We start from the raw sequence: 7,317 nt of genomic DNA, 5'->3' as shown, positions 1-7,317 counted from the left end.
GAGTGCTTCCTTATGTATCTGTTTGCATAAGAGCTTAAAAGAGAAGGTTATATTATTATACCTGCATTTAGTCTAGGCATGTTTGTGATGTTCTTCATGTTAGTATATCTCTCATTTCATAAATTACCAACTACCTCAAAAAAAGTGGTTTCATCAGCCACTCTTCCTTTCAACTAGTTTCTTACAGATGAAAGGCCTTCTGATCCATTTCTTCTGTATCAGGGATCTTCTTGTGTTAATGCTTTGTCTAAACAGATGTTAAATAAAATTACAGGAACATTGTGTGCCTACAAACCAGTCCTGTCAGGTTATAAACACTGATAATTCCCACTGAAGTGAGAGGATACCTGGGGAGACTTTGAAGACACCCCTCAGATCCTCAGGAGCTTACCCATGTCCTTGAGCATCCTTCGCAACCTCCACTAGTCCGATAAATTTTACTGAGGTTAAGCTAATGGTGTATTTAAAGGTATAGCTCGAGCTGYGGTGTTCTTTTTATCAGTACACATGCACAGCTCTCTTTGATCCRCACATATGCATCATCTTCAATCTCAAGATCTCAGATGGCTTTTCAAATGTTAATGAATTCTACCCATTCTACCCTAGGGAAACTGAGGTGATGAGAAATTGCAGGAGATAGTTAGGTTCACAAATACAACCTACAACTAACTTGAGAAAAGCCCAGTGAGATGACTTACTCCCGTACCATACAGGTAGTACAGGTATCTGTTGCATAGTCTGCTCTTAAAACATCCCTTGCCATCAAAATGCGTCCCCAGTGACTGGAGATGTCTGGTTCTGATGCAAGGGGAATTTTGTTCTTTGTGATGCTTTCCCGGGATATGGAGCTGGTAATTACTGAAGAGAGGGGGTTGGTAATCTTTCAAGAGTGATGAGCCAGATCATAGTTTTCATTCTCAAATTAGTGCTTCAGTGTGACAACTGAAAACCTGGCAAGATCTGGAAGGAGATGGTGCTCACAGATGACACCAGTAGGCTGTGTGAGGCAAGAGAGTAAGTTTCCAGAGACCTAAAAATTCAGGAATGCTGGAAATACCTGCCTCACATTGGCATTGATTTGGAGATTCCTTGAATCCCAGGGCTCATATCTGACAAAAAACCTGTTCCGTTTCTGGTTCTGTCCACACAGTAAGTATCCAGCCCTGGTATGAACAGTTTGAAAAGTGGCCTCCAGCTGTAGAAGTACTGGTTGCACTTTTGGTTGAACAAAACTCTGGTAATGAGAATGCATTGATGATGTTTCATCTCGGTAATTTCAGAAAAAAAAATAAAGACCATGCTTATTATTTGAAATATTCTGGAAGAAAAATATTGACTATTCAGTCTTCTGCTGTTTGAATTTTAGTGTTGTCCTTTAGATCTGTAGTATCTAAGAAATACTTACACTGTAAAATAGGTGATGAATGAATATGGAACATTTGGTTTATGTAGATTGCTGTGTGGGAGAAAACCATTTTAATTTACACTTTCATTCGGTTGAATCACTGCTTTCATATACATGAGAAGGAATTGGGCAGTTCTTTCATCACTGACTTTATGTTGAAGTGGCAAAATCAAACTCATGTAAATTACTTTCACATAGTTATCTGGCTTAACTTCAATGGGCATTAAAAACTTACTTAAATTTCACAGCCTACATTCTCAAGTGTTTGTTAATTTTAAAAAATCAATTTTTACGCTTCAGTTATTTGAATAAGAGGGAAAATAATGTGTGACTGAGTGTGCTACAAACAAATCTCCCAGTTACCACGGAATCACATAATGGTTTGGGTTGGAAYAAACCATAAAGATCACCTCATTACAACACCCCTTCTGTGGACAGGGATAACTTACACTAAACCAGGTAGCTCAAAGTCCCTTCTAGCCTGTCCTTGAACACTTCCAGGGATGAGGCATCTGCAGCTTTTCTGGGAAACCTCTGTCAGTGTGTTGCTATTCCTCATGGTGAATAATTTCTTCCTAATACCTAATGTAAACCTAGCCTCTTTCAGCGTAAATCCATTATCCCTTGTCCTGTCACTACACAGCTTTGTCCAAAGTCTGTCCCCAGTTCTTCTGTAGGCCCCTTTTAGGTGCTGGAAGGTGCTGCTCTCCTCAGAGCCTTTTCTTTTTCAGCCTGAACAGCCCCAGATCTCTTGGTCCATCTTCATAGGAGAGGTTCTCCAGCCTCCTGATCATATTGGGGCCCCTCCAGTGGACTTGCTCCAGCAGATCCATGCTTTTCTTATATGGAGGACCTCAGATCTGGGTACAGAACTACTGATGAGGTCTCACAAGAGCAGAGTAGAGGGGCAGAATCCCCTCCCTTGGCCTGCTGTCCACCCTGCTTTGGATGCAGCTCAACATATGGTTGGCTTCCTGGGCTGTGAGGTCTAGGGAAGGAAAACCATGTCTGATTTTTCAACCAACCAGTCTCCCCAAGTCCTTCTCTGCAGGGCTGCTCTCAGCCAGTTAAACACCCAGCCTGTTCTTGGCTTGGGATTTCCCCAACTGGCATGCAGGGCCTGGCACTTGGCCATGGTGAACTTCATGAGGTTTGTACAGCCCTGTCTCTCAAGCCTGTCCAGGTCCCTCTTGATGGCATCCCTTCCCTCCAGCATGTCCATCACCCCACACAGCTTGGGGTCATCAGCAGCTTGCTGAGGGTGCTCAGTCCTGCTGTCCATGTCACCTGCAAAGATGTTAAACAGTGCCAGTCCCACCACCAAGCCCTGAGGAGCCCCACTTGGCTGAGGAGCCTCACTTGGACACAGACTGGTTGACTGAAAATCTGTAAGCGTGCCCATCCAGCAAATTCTTTATCCCCTGAGTGTTCCACCCATTCAATCCATGTCTCTCCAGTTTAGAGACAAGGACGTCATGCAGAACAGCATCAAATACTTTGCACAAGCCCAGACAGATGACTTTGGTAACTCTTTCCTCACCCACCACCACTGTGAACCTGTCATAGAAGGTCACCAAATTTGTCAGACACAATTTGCATTTGGTGAAGCCATGTTGGCTATCATCAATCACCTTCTTGTTTTCCGTGTGCCTTTAGCATAGTTTCCAGGATCATCTGCTCCATGATCTTGCTGGGCACAGAGGTGAAACTGATCTGCCTGTAGTTATGTGAGTTTTTATTATTTTCGTTTTTAAAAAGTTGTGTTACATTTCTCCTTTTCCAGTCAGTGAAAACTTAGTGCACAGCCATGACTTCTTAAATGTGATGGATAGTGGCTTTACCACTTCCTCTGCCAGTTCCCTCAGGTCCTGTGGATGAATCTCATCAGGTCCCACGGACTTATGCAACTTCTAGGATGTTCTCAAACCTGATCTTGTATAGCAGGCAGTTCTTCGTTCTACCAGTCCCTGCCTTTGTATTCTGTGACTTGGGTGGTGTGGCATTGCTCCTGAGCTTGGAGGAGGTGATCCTTGAATATTAACCAGCTTTCTTGGGCCCCTCTTCCCTATGGATTTTACCCCACAGCACTCTCTCAAGCAGACCCTGGAAGAAGCCAAAGTCTGGTCTCATGTAGCCCTGGGCAGTAAGCTTGCTGTGTACCCTCCTTGCGGCCCTAAGGATCTTGAACTCAACCTTCATGGCCACTGCAGCCCAGGCCATTCTTAAGCTTCACATTTCCCATCAGCCCCTCCTTGCTGGTGAGGATAAAGTCYAGCACAGCACCTCTCCTCATTAACTCTTCTATCGCTTGGAGAAGGAAATTCTCATCATTGCATTCCAGGAATATTCTGGGTTGCTTATACTCTGGTGTGTTGTCCCTCCAACCCATATTGGGGTGGCTGAAGTGCCCCATAAGGACCAGGGCTTGTGAATGCGTGGCTGATCCCTTCTGCTTACAGAAGGCCTTACCCTCTCAGTCTTCCCGGTCATGTGGCCAGTAGCAGATCCCCCGTGTAATGTCACCTTTGCCTGCCCTTGCTTTAATCCTAACCCATAAACTCTTGGTCAGCTCCTCAGGCRCAGGGAGCTCCTTGCACTCCAATTGGTCATTGACATGGATGGATTGAGGGTCATAATATTGGCCCTTTTCTTTGTCTCCTCTGCCTGTCCTTTCTTAAAGGCCTGTACCCTCCTATTCCAATAATCCAGCCAAAAGGGCCACATCTACATGGTGCCAATAAGATCATAGTCCTGCAGGTGTGGGTGCGCCTCTAACTTCTCATGTTTATTCCCCACACTATGTGCATTTGCATGGAGGCGTTTAATTTGGGTCCCCAATGAAGCCGACTTTCTGGCTAAAGTGGCAGGAATTGCTTTGTCCTTCTCCTCAGATGCTCTGTTGCTGACCTGCAATTCCTCTCAAGGCCCTGGGCATCTATTGCTGATGCTAGAATTATTATTTTAAGCAATCCTAATAAGCTAAAAATTGAACTAATATTTCTAAATTTTTCCTTGGAAACAACTAATGAACAGGATAAATAAATAATATTGTAACCTACKGCCACAACAGTCTATGCTGTGCAGTGCTACAGGCTGGGGACAGAGTGGCTGGACAGAGGCCAGGCAAAAAGGGACCTGCAGCTGAAGGACAGCAGCTGAACACAAGCCAGCAGTGCCCACGTGTCCGAGAAGGTCAATGGCATCCTGGCTTGTATCAGGAATTATAYGACAGCAGGACCAGAGCAGTGATTGTCCCCCTGTACTCAGCACTGGTGAGGCCACACCTTGAGTGCTGTGTCAAGTGCTGGGCTCCCCAGTGTAGGAAGGACATTGAGAGACTGGAGAGTGTCCAGAGAAGGGCAACAAGGCTGGTGAGGGGTCTGCAGCACAAGTCCTATGAGAAGTGGCTGAGGGAGCTGGGGTGGTTTAGCCTGGAGAAGAGGAGGCTCAGAGGAGATCTTATCACTCTCCTGAAAGGAGTTTGTAGCCAAGTGGGGGTCTGTCTTTTCTCCCAACCAGTGACAGGACAAGAGGACACCATCTTCAGCTGCACCAGGGAGGTTTAGTTTGGACATTAGGAAGAAATTCTTCACAGAAAGCATGATTAGGCATTGGAATCGGCTGCCCAGGGAGATGGTGCAGTCACTGTCCCTGGAGGTGCTTGAGAAAAGACTGGAAGTGGCACTCAGGGCCATGGTCTAGCTGGCAAGGTTGTACTCAGGGATCTCAGCAGGCTCTTCCAAACTAGCTGATTCTGTGATTCTGTCATTTCTGTATCTTGTATCTCCCATCACAATAGAGTGTTTTAATGAAACCAATACCACGGAATGTTATAAACTCTGGCTTATCTGTCCTTTTTTCCAGTACAAGAAAGGAATAGCTGTAGTAAATAAAATGAGAACATCCTTGAAAAATAATAAGAATATGTATTGCTACTCTCTCCTTACACCGATTACTTTTACACTGTAGACGGACTAAATGAAGTTACAGTAGCACACCTTCAAGTTTTAGAACATTCACTGATTCAAACACCTTTCTTTACTGATTTCAAACACCTTTCTTTTAAAATGTCAAACCTAAGCCCTGTTTTAGACAGTGTGAAAATGAAGGCAATCCAAATCAGTGTATATTTTTCAAATTTTTGTTCTATGCCATTTGGAAGAGTTCCTTAGTTTTGCAACAGTGACTTTTTTGTCTGATGAAAACTGAGGACGATGAATGCTAAATCTTACCAACTTTTTAATTTCAAGCCCCATTTCACACRAAAACAAAAACAAAAGACAAAAATAGAAGAGAAGAAAGTTCCAAAATAAATTCAGCATTCCAAATCCATCTCATAAAGAGAAAATAAGTTATAAATAATCTTCAATATACTGCGCACTGGTTTATCTGAAATTTTGAACAYGTGTTAGTAAATAGAAGCTACAATATGAGAGAGCTCTTAGCCTTTTCTCACCTTAAATATGGCACAAGTGTCTCATCTGTGCCTGTTAGGGAAGACCTGAGGTTAAAGAGATGGGTATGTGAAGAAAAATTCCAGCAATGAGCACACAAAATAACAGCAAAAGTAGTTCAGTGGAGAGAACAGGACTATGAGAAATGTGATACGAGAAATATTTCTTAAACATTGTCCTTAATAAATCATTATACATCTAAAACCAAAATCTGATGTGGTTGGAAAGAAAAATGTTTCAAAAATTTGATCTCTTCACCCTTTTCTTTAACCAAATGATTTGCAACCTAAGGAGAGAGAAACCTTAATGACTTTGCTACAACATCTTTCCCAATGTAAGGAGGCCTTCTGGTGGTCAAAACAGTGAACATTTCTTATCAAGAGCATTACTCATCAAAATGTATGTGACCTTCTACTCAAATTTATGCTCATGGAAGTTAAAATTCATCCATTGCACAGAAGGCTGTTTTAAGGATTTAATAAGTGATTGTTTATGCCTTGACCTTTTCCTGTTACAGCATAAATTTTGTCCTTCTTCAGTCAGTGTATGGGAAACTAGGGAATTTAGCTTGAATACATAGTGCCAGAAATTCACTTGAGTGAGACCCTAAGGGTCTTAACCATCAACACTCTGCATTTTATTTGAACAATTAAAAGTCAAAAGAATTACAATAAAACACTTCTCAACAAAACCATTCTTAGTAACTTGTTTAACCTGAATATTGATTATCTGAACAGTCACATTTCATATTTTTAAAACTCCTGGGTTCTTTTTTTCCCCAGCCTGGCAAATCCTCCTTTGAAGAAGTACAACTAGATATTCATCATGATATCTGTTCAAGTATGCTTTATTTTAAATTAAGAGAATTTCTGGTTTAGAAAAAAAAAAGTTTATAGTGCTAGAACATTTATGTTCTCCTAAATTCTGTGATTACATTATGACAAGAGATTTCTTCGGTGCCAGTGCTTCAGTTAGAATAAATATTGTCAGCTGAAATGAAATGAAAGGGGATTTTTTTAGTGGATTGATACTGAGATGTTTTCCAAAATGTAGCAAGCACAGACATTGCTGGGGGCCTGAACAAAGACATTCTTCCGAGTTTTCAGTCTGGTTTGTACTGTGTCCTGAACCATGAAGAAATTGACATTGATGTTTTTTCTAGATACTCAACTGCTTTTAAACAAATAACATTCGATTTTAGCAATAACTAGCAAGTTATTCAGCAGCAGTTTGGATCAGTTTCTTCAGCACTGAACTACTTTACACTTCAGCCTTCGAAGAGGAAGACACTTGTCTACTTCTCAAAAAGCCTTAACCTATGTTCACGGGCTTCCACCATTAAATGGACTCGGCCCATAAGAGAGATTAAAGCCTGGTAGCAAGACGAGGTTGTGTTCCTTCCCAAAAAAAATTCTCAGACAGCCAGACATGCATGAGTTACATGAATCTGGGAAAATT

The sequence above is a fragment of the Malurus melanocephalus genome, unplaced genomic scaffold (genome assembly GCF_030028575.1).
Source record: "Malurus melanocephalus ecotype Western Australia unplaced genomic scaffold, MMel_1.1 scaffold_493, whole genome shotgun sequence".
NCBI classification, from domain to species: domain Eukaryota; kingdom Metazoa; phylum Chordata; class Aves; order Passeriformes; family Maluridae; genus Malurus; species Malurus melanocephalus.
Note: the sequence above shows the minus strand (reverse complement) of the source record.